Here is a 17960-nt window from a genome sequence, read left to right on the forward strand (position 1 = left end):
TTCTTTTTTTAGAGCATGCCATGTGAAACTACTTGTCCTGCTTACTTCTCCCACTGCTCTCTTTCTCCGTCTCTCCCGTCAGTGTGCTAATCTCACTTGGCTCATAGGCGGTCCGCCTATCAGTGACCCCTGATCTATATTATGAATTAGGGTGGGTTCAGTTTGATTTAATTTAACAAACTTCATGTTGCATTAAATTACCTTACAAACACCTTACTTTGCATATATTTAGATCAGTTAAGTCTTTCTTTTCTGTGGTTGTGCCCACAAACTCTTTTAATAAGTTCAGTGTTTGGACCGCTGTATTTATAGAATCCTGCTGATGGCCGTGGTTGCTAGTAGGTGGCGCTATGACTATGAGTTAGTATTGGCATGTTGAAGTCCTCAAGCCATGACTCTCATCAAGCATGTTGTGTTTGGGACAGTTTTGACAATTACAGTAGAGTTGCAACAGCTTGATGTATGATGGCGAAACATGTAAAATGGCCTCCACACCACATCCACACCGTTGCATGAAATCTCAAGTTTTGATCAACATGGCCCCAAGTCTACATGTGATACATGTGTCCACCAAATTTTGTACATAGTAAAACGTACTGCGAGGGCTGCTTCGACGAAATGTTTTAGGGAGCGCTATTGAGCCGACTTGCCACTCTGAAGTGTTGAAATCATATCATACAACTAAATACGACTTTAAATGTGTGTGCCAAGGTTGTTTTTCCTCATCATTTGTAGCCTCTTAAAAACACCTTTGTTTTTCATGGCGAAGAAAGCTTCACTATGGCAACGTGGTTCCACGAAAGATCAAAGCTTCTTGGGCTGGCATTATGAACATCTTACATTGATGTGGAACTAATTTGATGAGGATCTAATTTACTTACTAAAAGTAGCAAGCCAAAGTATATAGACTGTAACTTCCTGTTTCCAGTAGGTGGCGCTACGACTATGATATAAAATGTGCCTGTAAATGTCCACAGGCCTGGAGTCTCATCAAACATGTGAGATTTGGAAAAGCAGGTAGTTATTAAACAATTTGTAATAATAACAGGCTTATTCAGGTGTCCACTGGGTCAATTTCTAGAAGAGGCTTAGTTGTTATTGAAGATGGCAAGTTAGCAACTTAAACTTAATTTTTTGGACCAGAGCCTCCATTTCCTCTCTGTGTGGGGACAGTGCATCTGACCAGCAGCACCAGCCCAAAAAGCAACAGAGGATGCTGAGACCAGGAAAACAGAGGCTGGCTACAGAGGTAAGTTGTGATGTAGTTGTCAATATATATACATTATACACTCACACACAGACATATACTATGTGTGTGTATGCACAGCCCAAGCGTACATGCTAATTACAGGAAGTCAAATATTCAGTAACATAGTCGTCTGTCTCCTTGAAAAAGGGAGGACAAGCTGGTAACTGACCGTCTGATACATTCTGATGATGTAGTTATAATTTCCCATCATCTAAAGTTCTTTGTAAGATTTTACATCCATTGTATTTTTTAATTTTCCATTGTAATTGTTCATGACAGGATGAATATTCTCTATGTCTTGTATCTGTTCACTATTTAAATAACTTATTTGTGAGTATCTATAAAACTGATTATGTGGTATGTTATATTATTTAGAAATATTTTCAAAAGAATCCATCTCATATTCAGTGAACATTTGCCAGAATCTAACTAATCCCCTGTAGACCTTGTTTTGTTGGGGAAACCAATAAGGAGTTGAAGATCAGGTAAACATACTGTAATGTGCATGGAGAGTTGTTCTCACAACACAGTGAGAAGTTCCCTGATACAGCGCTTGAAACAACAGTGGAGGCTTACAACATGTTGAACAAGGCCAAGCTCAAAACAGAACTGTCCCTCATCTATAAGAACAGTGAGTTCAAGGCTTGCAGTGGTGCAGGGCCTATGTACCAGTTTTTCATGGAGAACAACCTTCAGAGCACCTCCACAGAGACTGTCGGTCTTCTCAGGATCCTGATCACCACACCCATGACAACAGCTGAATCCGAGAGGTGTTTCTCTACTTTGAAGAGGATCCAGACTTTCCTGAGAAACACCATGACACAGGATCGCCTTAATGCTCTGGCTATGCTCTCCATGGAGAAGAAAGTTGTCATGTTTCCCCCACAAACAAGGTCCAAAGGGGCATCTCAATAAATAAACATATTCTATTAATTTATATTATATTTTATATATCTATCTATATATATATAGATATATACAGTTGTGGTCAAAAGTTTACATACACTTGTAAAGAACATAATGTCATGGCTCTCTTGAGTTTCCCCGTTATTTCTACAGCTCTGATTTTTCTCTGATAGAGTGATTGGAACAGATACTTCTTTGTCACAAAAAACATTCATGAAGTTTGGTTCTTTCATGACTTTATTATGGGTTAACAGAAAAAGTGATCAAATCTGCTGGGTCAAAAATATACATACAGCAGTGCTAATATTTAGTTACATGTCCCTTGGCCATTTTCACTTCAATTAGGCACTTTTGGTAGCCATCCACAAGCTTCTGGCAAGCTTCTCGTTGAATCTTTGACCACTCCTCTTGACAGAATTGGTGCAGTTCAGTTAAATTTGATGGCTTTCTGACATGGACTTGTTTCTTCAGCATTGTCCACATGTTCTCAATGGGATTTTAAGTCAGGACTTTGGGAAGGCCATTCTAAAACCCTAATTCTAGCCTGATTTAGCCATTCCATTACCACTTTTGATGTGTGTTTGGGGTCATTGTCCTGTTGGAACACCCAACTGCGCCCAAGACCCAACCTTCGGGCTGATGATTTTAGGTTATCTTGAAGAATTTGAAGGTAATCCTCCTTCATTATCCCATTTACTCTCTGTAAAGCACCAGTTCCATTGGCAGCAAAACAGCCCCACAGCATAATACTACCACCACCGTGCTTGACGGTAGGCATGGTGTTCTTGGGGTTAAAGGCCTCACCTTTTCTCCTCCAAACATATTGCTGGGCATTGTGGCCAAACAGCTTGATTTTTGTTTCGTCTGACCACAGAACTTTCCTCCAGAAGGTCTTATCTTTGTCCATGTGATCAGCAGCAAACTTCAGTCGAGCCTTAAGGTGCCGCTTTTGGAGCAAGGGCTTCCTTCTTGCACGGCACCCTCTCAGTCCATGGAGATGCAAAACACGCTTGACTGTGGACACTGACACCTGTGTTCCAGCAGCTTCTAATTCTTGGCAGATCTGCTTTTTGGTGGTTCTCGGTTGACTCTTCACCCTCCTGACCAATTTTCTCTCAGCAGCAGGTGATAGCTTGCGTTTTCTTCCTGATCGTGGCAGTGACAAAACAGTGCCATGCACTTTATACTTACAAACAATTGTTTGCACTGTTGCTGTTGGGACCCACAGCTGCTTTGAAATGGCTCCAAGTGACTTTCCTGACTTGTTCAAGTCAATGATTTGCTTTTTCAGATCCATGCTGAGCTCCTTTGACTTTCCCATTGTAGCGTTTGTGGGCGTTTGTATCCAATGAGCCCTATTTAAATGGCCTCAGAGAAGTCACCAGTTGTAGTCACTCATAATCACTCACAAGAAGTTAAGAGGCCATGCTATGAAGCTCATTTCATTGACACAACATTCTAAGTCACCAAAATTGCTAATTCATGTTGCTGTATGTATATTTTTGACCCAGCAGATTTTGTCACTTTTTCTGTTAACCCATAATAAAGTCATGAAAGAACAAAACTTCATGAATGTTTTTTGTGACAAAGAAGTATCTGTTCCAATCACTCTATCAGAGAAAAATCAGAGTTGTAGAAATAACTGGAAACTCAAGAGAGCCATGACATTATGTTCTTTACAAGTGTATGTAAACTTTTGACCACAACTGTATATAGATATATATATCTATAGATATATATCTATATATCTATATAGATATATATATATATATATATATATATATATATATATATATATATATATATATTAGTGCTAGGCAATGCGATTAATCACATTGTTATGCGCAAAATTCAATAATGAATTCGAAAGTGGTGTATTGCGCACTTTTATTTTAAAAGTACTGCTCAGTGACGTGCAGTGAAGTTCGTGGCTGGTGAGGCACTGACTGCACACTACATAAGTCAGATTTACAAATATATGAACCCAATAGAGTAGCTTAAATCACCATTCAATTGGCAGCCTGCACATTAACTACTGGTTGTTTTTCATATTTCATATCAGCATTCTTTACACACATATAGGTAAGGTACATATTTGATTCCACCGGGAGCGTGTGCGCTGCGATCTGCCCCACTGACCTGCCCCACCGGGAGCGTTTCAGAAGCGCCCCCTTCAGTGAGGCAGAGGTACTGTTTGCCCCTCTGTGCTTTTTCACTGCGGTTTAATGTCAGATCAGCAACACTAAACATGTTCTACACATATGTGAAATACATTATTCTATGTAAAGAAAGAACATATAATACAAGTGTCTACAAATATTACAGTGTGTGCAGGAATGAGAAAGCAAAAGTCACGCGCTCAACCCAGTTAGTGATGATTCACAGTCTGAGGTGACGTCACTGCCTCACCTCACTGTCTCCTCTGTTTGAACAGGACATGAGATAATTCAGAGATTTTGATTATAAAAATACTTGAAATGATTGGAATCATACAGAAATTACATTTATAGCACAGATCAGTAGAGAAATATTAGTATTTATTTTATTTTAGCATTATTTGTTTTTTACTTTTCATGATGACAGGTGACCTGCCCTGACCGCACGTCAGATACCTCTGATCATCAAAGCGATCGTCCTGCCGCTGACTCTGCTGGTGACCGTTGCCCTTTACTTCTACTGTAAGGTACTGACACACGTCTGTTGTTTAGACCAGCGACTGAAATGAAGCTCTCGCTCTGTGTTCAGTGAACTGAAGATAAGACTGTGTTGTCATGTCTCTCCAGGCCAGCAGGAGGCGGATGCCGTGCATACTGAAGAACACTGAGCTGGATCATTAGAACCTGGGTGTTCCTGCAGCTGAAGAAGAAGAAGGAGCTCAGGGAGCAGAGTAGCTCCTCCAAGGAGCTCATCTCACATCCAGATGATTTCTACCACACAACCACCATCAGCTCCCTTTGATACGCATGTTCCCTTAAACCAGAAGGCTGAATATGATATCACATTATTATAGGCTGTCTTTCTTCCTCTCAACAATGTGTTGGTCTCTCCATACCTTCTGACTTCCTGTCTGTGGCTCTCAGCTCCAAGCCCATTGGTTCCTGCTGAAGACGTGAATCTTTAAAAACACCTCACAGATATAAAGTTTAATTTAAATGTAGACTTGAGAGCAGGTTTACCAGAGTCCAAGCAGAAACCAAAGACTATCAGGATCAATGCTAATGTGACATATTAGAATAAACATGAAACATTGACTTATATCTTCTACATTCTGTAGAACGATTCTCAATGTTGACAATCTGTTGCTGTTTGTCCTTTAAAACATAGAATGAGCTTCATGACTTCACTTCAGCCTCCCTTGAGGTTCATATGGCTCTTTATTGTAGTGAGCAACATTTTGTCAACATTTATCTAAAAGATAATCATAATAATACAAAAATGAACAACGTCCCGCTGTGATCAGCCCCTAAAAACTCTTTTATTTGAGATTCAGAAATGTGTACTATTTTGCTCGTTGTTGTACTTAATCATTGTAGTTAATTGTCTAATTAAGGATTTTTGATATTTCATAAGAATGCTATAATTAAAGATTTTGCTTGCTTTTTATAATTAGAGTGTTTTACTTAAATCAAATGCATTTTGCTTAGTTTTGTAATGAAGGATTTTACTTATTTCATTAGAATTGTGCTTATTGTTGTACTTCATTAATGTTGCAATCAAGTTATTTACACTTTTTCATAGTTAAGGATTTTGCTTATTTCATAGAAACATTGTCATTATGGATTTAGCTTGTCTTTTTATAATCAAGGATTTTGCTCATTTCATAAGAATTTAACAAATGTTTGTACTTCATAAATTGACTTAATTTTGTAATTAAGGAATTAAAAAAAAATGAATAAAGGATTTGGCTTAAATCATGAGTTTCACTTGATTTTGTAATTAACGAAACTTCAAACAATGTGAATAAAATATGAACACATACGTAAAACTAAGCACACATACTCTTCAAGAAAAGAAGAAGGTATAGTTGATTTGGTGAGTGCATTTGAATATTATGTAATGAAAGAGTACAATGATTATACACAGATTTACACGGACGGTGCTAAGAAATTATTTTATTTTATTTTTGTTTGTTTTGTTTTGGGGTAAAGATTGTAAGTCTATTTTCTGATCCACACTCCGGAGCAGAAGGTGGCGGTAATGCACCAATAAGATGGATGTCAACCACCGTAAAAAATCAAAAGAAGAAGAAGAAGAAGAAGCAGAAGGAATTCTCGAGGCGTACCTGAACGCAGCCTTAAGGGGGCGTGTCCATGTGTGATTACCTTTTTGGAGAATCACTTTGTCTGTGTCTTCACAAGTAGTTTGTATTGGCTGTCCTGGTTGTTTATTCCCTCTGTCGACCCAAACCTGGTCCCCTGTCTGCAACAAAGGGGGAATAGGTTTGATTTATCTGGGATATGAACAACTAGTTTAGGCAAAGATAAATGCTCATTTAGTTTTAGTAGCTGAATTGGGGCACCCCAGTGTTTTTTGGAATTGGCTCTAATCCAGTCTTTTGCAGATCTCACAGCCCTCTCTGCTACCCCATTAGTTTCAGGTTTATATTGTATTGAGTAGATTATTTCACATCCTATTTGTTCTAATAGGTCTGTGACTATTTTATTTTTGAAATATGTGCCATTATCCATTCTGAGAGACAACAGGGTTTTTCCTGTAAAAAAGTCTGCAATACACCTGCTGATGGTTCTTGCTGTGGCAGCACGAGAAGGATACACTTTTGTATCTCCACCACCATTATCTGTGATAACTAGGAAATATTTGTCACCCAGGGATGATGAGATTAAAGGTCTTGTTAAGTCAGCCGAAAAGTGTTCTCCGGTTGTATGCGTTTTAATGTGCCTCATCTCACTTTTAATGCGTGGCATGCCCCATTTTAGAGCGCAATCTTCGCATCGTCTTTTCATAATATTAAAATTCTCTCTCAATTTATGAAAGGTTAACTTACGTTTTTTGAGGAATTTTCTCATTCTCTCTAAACCTATGTGACCCAGTGATTGGTGGAGGTTCAACAAAACTTTTTGTGCTTCATGTGGAGGTATTACAATCTTTTCATTATGCTCTCATTCTTTTGAGAAAATGCAGATTTTGCGCCATACTGTCTACCTCTTCGTTGAAGCGTGCATCATCTGTTTTTTCATTTGTGTGACTCTTTACATGTCTCATAACAATTTTTTTCTTTTTTCTGAGCTCAGCAATAATTGTCCAATAATCTGAGTGTGCTAGTTGGTTGCCTATGTAGTTCTCAAAGCCTCTGAGTTCCCACATTTTTAAGTCTTCGTTAAAGCTGTTGCAGCAATAAAAACTATCCGTAATTATTGTGACCTCTTTTATCTTTTTATTTTCCATCCAAGCCAAAGCCTGCATTATGGCCAATACTTTTTGAGCTGTCCCTCTTTCATAACCCAAATATTTTGCTAGTGTTATGCCACTGGTTCCTTTAACTAAATATGCCCATTTTGCAAATTCTTCATTTGCTCTTTTTGAGCCATCAGTGTAAATTCTTAAGGTGGGTTCTGGGATTGTTACTCTGTCTTTTTGTTTTTCTGGGGGATATTCTTCCGTTTTTTAACATCATGTCCCATTTTCCCCATCTGCTGTAACGGTATTTTTTGAGGCCTCTGTCAGAATCCCATGCGGAGTAAAAGTGAAAGTTACCCTAGGTGGATGTCCTAAATTTACTAACCGGGGATAACAATGAAAAGCCAAAGCTAATTGTTTTTCTGCGTCTGGATACTTTCTCTCAGTTTTACTCCAGGTCATAGAGCAATACATTGTTGGCTTTTTAGAGCCTTCATTTCTCACTTCAATTCCTCCCCCATCATCATTAGTGGTCAAATAGCATGTCAGATTGGTCTCTCTTATCCTCCTCTCCAACTCTGTTATATGATTAAGGACCTATAAACTTCCGCCTGCTCTTTGTCTTATTTAGACAGCGGCAGTATTTTAGGTGCATCTTTAACTCTTAATTTTCCCTTTAGAGTATGCAGGGGAGCTGCATGCTGGCTGTTTAGAAGAATGTGAGAGGACACATATTCTGTCTTCCCCAGAAATCTTTCCAGGTCATTTATTGTTAATGGCGCTTTTCTTTCCTGGATATCTTTTATGTAAACCTCTGTGGCTTTTTGAAACCTCTTTCCGCTAATTTATTTAGAACATTTTCCAAACAATTCAAATGCTCCTCCTCACTGTCATGGGTAAAATACACATCGTCGATATATACCTGAACATCTAATCCTTTCAGTGTCTCTTCCACAACATATTGAAATACATTAGGAGAATTACAAAACCCTTGTGGGAGTCTCGTCCATCTGTATGCTTGTTTTTGAAATGTGAATCAGGTTTTCAATGAAGATTCATGATCTATAGGCACAGACCAAAAGCCATTAGCTAAATCTAGACATGTTTTGAACTTTTAGTTTTTTATTTGAGTCATAGTGGCATGAGGGTTTATTAAACTACGCCTGTCTTTGGTTGAGCGTCTGTTTAATTCTTTTAGATTATGCGCTAAACGGTTTGTACCATCAGGTTTTGGTATGACTTGTATAGGCATATTGCAAGGTGGATGTGATTCCGTTACTAAGACTCCCAAGCTTTCTAATTAATTTATAGTTTGTCTTATTTCTTCCTCTGCAGATTGTTTAAGAGGATACTGTGGCTCATTAGTGGGCATACCTCCTTTTATGTGATACTCAAAGTATCGTACTAACCATTTTTAACTTTTGAATATACACCTGTTTTCAATATCTCTGTTAGTCTTTCTTTGTTTGCCAAATTCAATTTTTCCACCAGTTGTTGTTGCTCCTTTTGGTTATTTATTTCTTTCATAAACCAACATTGTTTTAGGCAAGCATCATCTGCTTTTTTAAAATCTCCTAACCCTAACAGATTATTGGGTCCTTGAATACCAGTAACAGGTCCTAGTTTTCCATTTTGTATATTTTTAGTTGCAGTAGTCCATCAGCTAATATTACACAAGTGTGACCCCTTGCAGGGCTACCTATGTCTTTATTTATCATTGATATATCTGCTCCAGTGTCTATAGTGAACTCGTTATTTCCCACAGCTTGAAGGCGATTTTGTCCCTTGTTTCTATAAGCTATTCGATTGAGTTCCCCAAGGGGATCCGGGGATATTTCTCGTCGTACTCTTTCTGTCTGGCTCTCAACTCGTCCTTTTGCTGGGGGTTCATTGCAGCCCACTCTGTCCCATCTACCCTCGGTCTCAGAGGCCTGTTCGGGTCTGTGGGTTTGTTCCAATATCTGACAGGACCCTGTTGGGCGGGTTGGATTGATTTATGGGGTCTTTGCGCAGTTGAGGACCTTGGTTTTGTGAGCTGGATGGCCATTGTCTCTGTGCTATTGGGTATTGACTCTGAGGGCTTGACCTGGGAGTTGAACTGTCCCTGGAGTTTCTTATCTGTTGCATCCCCCTGTGCGGGGTTGCTTCATTTTTTCGATGTTTTATTTTTTCGCTTCTCACCCTCTCTGTCCTATCATAAATGATTATCTTATTTAACTGTTGTTGGTGATTTAGCTGTGGCCATCAATCTGCCAGGTTAAACCCTCCAGGTATTTCTTTTAGTAGCCTTTCTTGTTGTATTAGGGTAGCCTGTTCACTCCATACATTCATTCCCTGTTGAAGGTTGATTACTCCACTTGCCATTTCATTAGCTATGCTACCTATTTTTCCGTCTAACCCATTGTTACCTGCTGCTGCTACTTTTGACTTGAACACATCTAAAGCTGTGCTTCCTTTGGGGATTGTTAAATCTCTTTGGAGCCCTAAGTAGGCTGAGAGGTTTGGATCTCCTAACATTGCTTCAGAAATGCCTTTGTGTACGCACCTCTGTAGAACTTCAGAGTCAGATTCATTAGTCTTACGGCTGGGAATCATATCTTTGAAATTCATTCCCCCTAATCCGCTTGTGTTTACATATGAACTCATTCCTAGTCCTGAGCTGAGTACAGCTTGCTGTGGGCATTTGATGTCATAATTTGTTGATTCCAGGTACTGTTTAACTTAGGGCCTGATCTAGGGGCTGGTGCCTCTCTGTGACAGATGCTATATGGGTCTTCCGTCCAGATTAAGGACAGTCCAGGGGTCCCTATGGGAACAGGGGTGCTTTGGACAGTTGGCTGTGATAACCTGGCTCTGTGTGCCTCCTGTTGATGTCTTTCTACTGACCTATCTCTCCTTTCACATCCCTGTCTGTAGAAATCATAACCTTGTGCTACATAAGCATTTTTCCATGGCAAAGTCACACCTGGCATCCCATACATTTCTGCTGCTGTTTTGCTGAGGGATTATGGCTCTTTCCTGCTGCGATGCTTCATACCAGGAGATAACTTGTCCATCATAATAGTTTTCATATTCCTCAAAATCTCTGTCTGTTATGGGAGTGAACGGCTCTCTTTCATTTGTCTGCCAAACAGGTGGCCCTGCTGGACATACATTTGGGTTATAGTGTTTCAAAGGTTGGGCTCTACTTCTGCGGTTTTTAAGCCTGCCCATCCTATTTTGTGCTGGTAGCTGTCCTTCCCAGGTTACTGCTCTGTGGGGCCTGTTGTCTGGGGCCGAAGCTAAGGACTGGGGGCGAGGAAGTTGCAAATACTGTGTGCTATCTGTACCAGGGTCCTCTGAATACCACGCCTGGTCGGGGGGATTTTGAATTGGTAGTGGGGTTTCTAGCCTCCCTCTTCTAGGAGATTGTGATCTATTTAAGATAAGATAAGATAGACTTTATTGTCCCGAAGGAGATTTGTCTTGGAAACATACATACGGTGTCTGCTGTTAAAACAATACAAAATAACATATTGCATACATACATTATATGCACAGACTGCTACCCACCAGCCAACAAATACATGTCACACTGCCCATCATACAACACAACTGTAGTGTATAGTTAATAAGATTAAAAAAAATAATTAAAATCTGTATTACATGGCTTAGGCTCTGGCTAGCTTGCCATTTTCTGGCTTTGATGAACAGGGGGACAAAGGAGTTCTTAAAGCAGTTGAGCCTGCACTTGGGGACTCTGAAGTGTCTGCCTGAGAGAAGAAGCTGGTATTCAGGGTGGAGGACATGGTGGGGTCTGAAATAATCTTCTGGGCCTGTCTGATGATAGTTTCATCAAAGACAGCCTGGAATGTGGGATGCTGTCTGACTCCCATGATTTTCATGGCTCGTTGTGTTAGCCGGGTGATCTCGGCTTTCAGCTGTACACTGAGGTTACCAAATCAAGCTGAGATGCCAAACCGCAGGATGCTCTCAACTATGGTGTGGTAGAGGAGGAGCAACACTTTCTGGTTGACACCAAAGACCCTCAGCCTACGAAGGAAGTGTAGCCGCTGTTGGACTCTCATGCAGACACTTTCTACCTGAACACTCCATGTCAGTTTGTTGTCCATGTGTATGCCCAGGTATCTGTAAGACTCAACCTGTACTATATTTTAGTCATGGATAACCACTGGTGAGTGGTCTCCAATGTATTTAGGGTTGAATACCATCTCCTCTGTTTTTTTGTCGTTGAGGATGAGGAAGTGTTTGTCGTACCACTGGACAAAGTTCTGAATCACGTGTTTGTATTCAGCTGTATCTGATGTGTCAGACATGAGACCCAGGATGGCTGTATCATCAGAAAACTTTATCATGCAATTGTTAGCAGTGCTGCATGTGCACTCATTAGTGTACAGGGTGAACAGGACTGGTGAACTGACGCACCCCTGGGGGGCGCCGGTACTGATGGTCAAGGGTTCAGACAAGGTCCTGTTCACCCTGACCTGCTGAGTACAGTTTGTGAGGAATGAGTGGTACCACTTAATAGTGAAGGTGTTGACATTCATCAGCTGCAGTGTTTTCAGGAGAACATGAGGCTGTAGGGTGTTAAAGGCTGAACTGAAATCTACAAACAACAGTCTAGCATAGGCCCTTGGATTTTCAAGGTGTTTTGTCACTAGATGCACTATACTGTTGGTTGCATCATCAGTGCCTCTCTGCTGTGTGTATGCAAATTGTAGGGATCTAGCTGTGGGCCTACATCCAGCCGTAGTTTGCTCACCATGAGCTTCTCCATACACTTCATCACAACAGAGGTTAGAGCGATAGGTCTAAAATTATTATTCTCCTGTGGACAGGGTTTCTTAGGGACAAGTGTGATGATTGCCTTTTTCCATTGTGTTGGTACAGTGTGAGAATCTAGGGACCTCTGGAAAATGGGGCACCAGGCAGGTGTCAATTCATCTGCACATGTTTTTAATAGAAAAGCAGAGATACCGTCTGGACCTGTGGCCTTGTTGACATTGATTTGCTTAAGGACCTTGTTGACGGATTTATGGTCAATCTCTAGTCTGTCAACATCGTCAATAGCAATACCATCAAGCACCACGTCACGTTCAGCAGAGAAGTCATAATTGTCAAACCGCTTTTAAAAAACATTCAGCTCATTTGCTTTAGCCAGTTCATCTACAGCATGTAAGGATTTTTTTGTGGGTTTCATGTTGGTGGCTATTTTCATGGAGTTCCATAGTTTTTTAGAGTTCATAGCCTGAAGGTTTTTCTCTATTGCCTCCCTATGGTGTTCCCAAGCTTCTTTCAGCATCTGGTTCAACTCCTTTTGTACAGTTTTTAGTTGTAGGTGATCGTTGGTCTTAAATGCCTGCTTTTTTCTGTAAATACAGTCCTTCACCTCCTTTGTGATGTAAGGTTTGTTGTCAGGGTAGAATTGTATTGTCCTTTTTGGAATCACAGTGTCAACACAAAATTGTATGTAACTTGTGGTATCTTCTGTGGCGTTGTCCAGGTTTGGCTCTCCAGAGAAGATATCCCAGTGTATGCATAGAAAGCAACCTTTCAGTGTTTCTATGCTGTCGTCTGTCCATGCATTGATAGTTTTAACCAGAGGTTTACTGCTCTTCAGGGCTTGTCTTGTATGTGGGGATCAGGTGAATGGTATTATGGTCAGAGTTAGACAGGGGTGGTTTAGCTATCGCTGCGTATGCATGTTTTACATTACCATAGCACTTGTCTAAATTCCAATTCTTCCTGGCATCACATTTAATGTACTGTTCAAAACCTGGCAATGTAGTGTTTAAGTTGCAATGATTAAGATCTCCCATGATGAAAATTGGTGCGTTTGGGGTGCGGTGTAGTTGTTCGTCTGCCCTCGAGGCATTGCCATTGGGAGGTACATAAACGGAGCAGATGAGGATGTTACCAAACTCTCGAGGTAGGTAGAACGGCCTGAGACTCACACATAACAGTTCCACATCAGGGTTACAGATTTTCTCCCGGACTGTGTGTTGTCTGCACCACCTGTCATTTATGTACAAGCAGAGCCCGCCCCCTTTGCTTTTTCCTGACAGCTCGCTTCTGTCAGAGCGAATGTGTGAGAACCCTTCTATACTAATACAGCAGTCAGGGATCTCGTTGTGTAACCAAGTAATCAAAAGCATGATACAGGACTCATGGTACTCAAAGCATCCCCTTGTCAGGAGACGGAGTTCGTCCATCTTATTCCTCAGCGACCTTACGTTACTCAGAATCATAGATGGCAGGGGCAGTCGATTGCCTCTTCTCCGTAGCCGTTGTCGTACGCCTCCTCTCTGGCCTCTTTTCCGCAATCGCTGCCGACGTGGAGCTCCAATGTCTTCCGGCATGTTTTTGAGGAGCGATCCGAAAGGATCTGCTGTGAGCTTATCTCCATAGTGGCGTAGAGACAAGAGTGCTTCCCTCGTATAAAATAGCACCTGGTTGCTACTTACCCAAGCCGGTATAGCCTTGCAGGTGGTGAAAAATTCGCACAGGAGCAGAAACGCCACCAGAAAAAATCCCAAGACACACGCCATCATATAGTCCTTCGTCTTGATCATACGAATTGAACATAGGGCAAACCGATCGTTCACAAAAAGTCAAATAACAACAAACAAACAGCAGCACAGGTGCGTGTATCCGTGTCGCCAGCAGAGCAGCGCCACCAGTTTTTCTTTCACGGGGGGAAGTGTGAGGAGTTTGAGGTCTTCTATTCCTGGGGGTTTTGGGGGCATTGTAACCTTCTTCCTCATCAGAGTCAGAGAGGTCGGTTTGATAGCCTGTATGATGTATAGATTGAGTGTAAGTGGAGTTTTTATACTCTCTGTATGACTGAGTTAATAGGTATTTTAACCCGTTTTCCTGTTGTATTTTGTCTAACAAAACCCTCACAATTGTGGTTTTTCCCAATTTCCGATTTTGAGTTTTTAGTCTGAAGGTTATTATATTTAGTTCTTCATCTATCATTTGGGACATAGCTTGTTTTACAATTCCTACCATTTGTCTGGTTTGTAAAGAGGTTAGAAAGTAGGTGAATGTCTCCCCCTTTTGGTTCTTTATGTCCTAAGGTCACTCTTAAAAATGTCCTAACATTTCGTTGTATTTTCCTGCCCCTACCGTTCTCCTTATTTCAGCCTTGTCCCTATTTATTCCCATCAGTGAACCTGTTCGGAACACCACAAGTGGACCCGGGATTGGGTCTAATATTGTATCTGGGGCTGCTGCACAGAGGTGAAAATGACTTCCTCCTAATGTGAAATATTTGCCTCCAGGGTCTGCCTCCTCTTGTGGAGGGGGGGGGGACTGTCTATGTCAGGGACAGAGTTTGGTTGAGGGAAGTGCGGCATTTGCGGAGAGTTTAGCCTTCTGGGAGGTGGCGGTGGTGATAGGTTTTTTGGTCTAAGTTTTGGATTTGCGGGTAAGGGATCGCCGGTTCAAGTACTGGTAGCATGGGGTATTCTGATTGCACGGGTTGTCCGTGTTCATGGGAGTCATTAACTATGAGCAGATCATCTCTTGTTTGATTTATGTCGGCGTACTGTTGGTGCGGCGTTACATAGGGATTAAGCAGGAGCATTAGGTATCACTGGCTCTGGAGCGCTAGGAGGGGGTCTTTTTATAGTGTTCACTAAAGCTTCATATTTGTCGCTTCCTTTTGTGACTATCACTATTTTTTGGTTTACGTATTTATTCAATACGGGTCTCAGGGCTTCTATGGCTTCCCCTGAATCATAACCGTATTCTCCATCACCAAAAAGAGTCATTTCTATCATTGCTGTGGGTTCTTGTCTGAGCGCTGCTCTGATGCCCTTTTCCATCATATCTGTGAGGTAATCCACACCAGATAGTGGTCCTGTATAATGAGCTTTATTTGAGTAACACACACTGAGTATACCGATTATTTCTCTGTCTCTTTTCACTGGATAATAAAAGGTTGCTCCATTTGCGGCTGTGTTTTCCACTGTGGCTTGCGTATCTGAATGTATTTGAAAGCCTGATCCTACCCTTTCAGATAAGGCTTTTACTACCCCTTCCCCATGTCTCATAGCCTGGTTAGTTGGATTTAGGAACACTACTTTCTGTGCTCCAAGTGTCAAATTTTTCACATCTCCTTGTAAGAGTAAATGATTTGCACTTAATCCAGCCAGTCTAAATGGTGGCCTGGGGGTATTTTGGTTTGGGCTTGTTACATTGACTAATGCCTGTTTTATTTGAGCCAGATTAAAGGGAGTAGTGTCTGGTCCCTCTGACTCGCTATCAGTAAACCATTCACTTTGTGACTCCGGATTTCTTCGGAGGGCTGCGGTTTTCATTTTGGGGTTGTTTTGTTTTGTCTCCACTTTGAAATCTCTGGTTCGTTCTTTTTAGTCCCTGCTAAAGTTTAAAACCTTTTATAAACGAGGCCTATTTGCAGGCCTCAGCTCGAATAAAGATAAGAAATACCTAATTAAGTGTATAATTAAATAAAAAAAAATAAAAAATATTTTTTTTTAATATATTTTTGAGATGTGAAAAGTCATGGAAATATCAGTATACATGTTACAGGTTTACATAAGATAAGGATGGAACACAGCACAACTTGGAAAATTCAAAAGCTCGCTCTGGAAAAACAGCAATTTCAGGATATTGTTTTTTGGAAAGTATGGAAATCCAAGATTTTAAATATTCCCAGCTCTTATAACAACTGATAAAGGCTCTCTATACACAGTTATACATAGATACAGTGAAACATTTATAAAATATAGAGCATATAAAATTAAAAAACTGATTAAATATTCCAATATTTGAATAAAAAAATATTTTTTAAATTCAAAAACACTCTATATCACTTCTATGTATCACTCCTGATGTTCAATGAATCAAAAGACAGAAGATTAGACCTTTTTTTTAGTGTTTTAAGCTCTTTCTAAGCCCTTTGTAGTTGTTTAGTTTATGGTCACATACTGCTTCAGATTCAGCCCACTCTCTGCTTTGGGCTGTATCTCAGCCCCCCTTTCTCCGATTTTCACCATTGAGACCTCCTTCGAACTGTAGGAGCCAATAGAATTGCCTGGAATTGAAAGCTAGATGATTGACAGCACTATTAGCCAATGGGAATGATAAACGTCCCATCTGATGGCAGATCTGAAATCTAATTTGCTGAGCTTCCAACCCTCCCAAGAAGCCGAGGAGTGTCGGAGAGACACGAATCGAACAGATTTACACGGAGCACATGCAGCTGGACATACCAAGCAGTGGAAGTACGGAGATATTTCATTTTTTCGCTGAGATTCGACCAAAAGTGAGTACAATATTTGATGAAAGCTGTGTGACTTTTTGTGTTCGAAGCTGAATATCTCTGCGATGGTTTACCGGAGAGAGAAATGGAAGATATGTCCGTAATCTCCGTCAGGCGGACATGCTTTTTCATGCTGCATGTTCGTAGGTAGCACGTTGCTAACGGAGTGTAGCAGCTGTTTTCTCCGGTCTTTTCCAGTCATATCGAGTATGATTTATGATATTTTGTTATTTGTTTGCTTGGCTGATGGGAGATGTGTTTGTCTCATGTAGAAGTGACCGAGTTCATGTTGTTCCCAGGACGCTGAGGTTTCTGCAGAACTATGACATTATTATATTCGTTCTTCGTGGGTTCTCTGCCAGTTACTTTTAACACAAAACTCTCTTAAGTTTTTATGTACTCTGCGTCCAAATGGGGGACCCTCGGGTTTATAAGGTTTTAACCCTCGCGGCAATGGTTCCTCGCAGAACGGGGGCCCCTCCATTTCCTTCTCCTTGTATTATGTAGAATTATACAGATTTGTATAATGATGCCTACAGTATAGAACAGTTAGCGCGTTATAGTTTCACTTACCTTGATCCTAAAGTTAGTCAGGTTTCACCCTGTGTCTAACACTCTTACTTGATGGACCGATTAAGTAAAGCTTCTAGTCCTAACCGTTTTAACAAGACTTTTAAGGGTCATGATTACTTTTTTAAATGGGTCCTTGGTGTTTAACTTGAGGTTCGTAATGTTTACTCAAGTCCCACATTGGACGCCATGTAGCGTGAGCGGCTCCTGCCCCGTTTCTAGGCGGGGAAGTCGTTCGCACCTAACACAGTGGTTACTCTGTCGGCTGTCCCACCTGCTAGGATATATGTTCCTTTTTGAAGTGTTGGAACAATACCTTCAGTCTTTTATCTCACCCCGTAGCTAAATAGTTAGGATTTCAGATTAATTGTCTTCTTGAAATTATTTTACGGCTAATGCCCTAGGCGTTCTCAATGGGATGCAATCCTAGCACCCTGTATATAACAGTTCTGTACTTCGTCTGTACTTTACTATTGCCCATTGTGAACTTTCTCACTATTTTATGACTGACACTGCACAGTTTTCATTCATGGAACTTACCTTAAGCTCCGTATGGTAGCTTCTGTCACCACGTCTGGATCGCACGGT

The sequence above is a fragment of the Cebidichthys violaceus genome, unplaced genomic scaffold, assembly GCF_023349555.1.
Source record: "Cebidichthys violaceus isolate CVI_PGR_0920_01 unplaced genomic scaffold, fCebVio1.0.p SCAF_27, whole genome shotgun sequence".
Lineage (NCBI taxonomy): Eukaryota > Metazoa > Chordata > Actinopteri > Perciformes > Stichaeidae > Cebidichthys > Cebidichthys violaceus.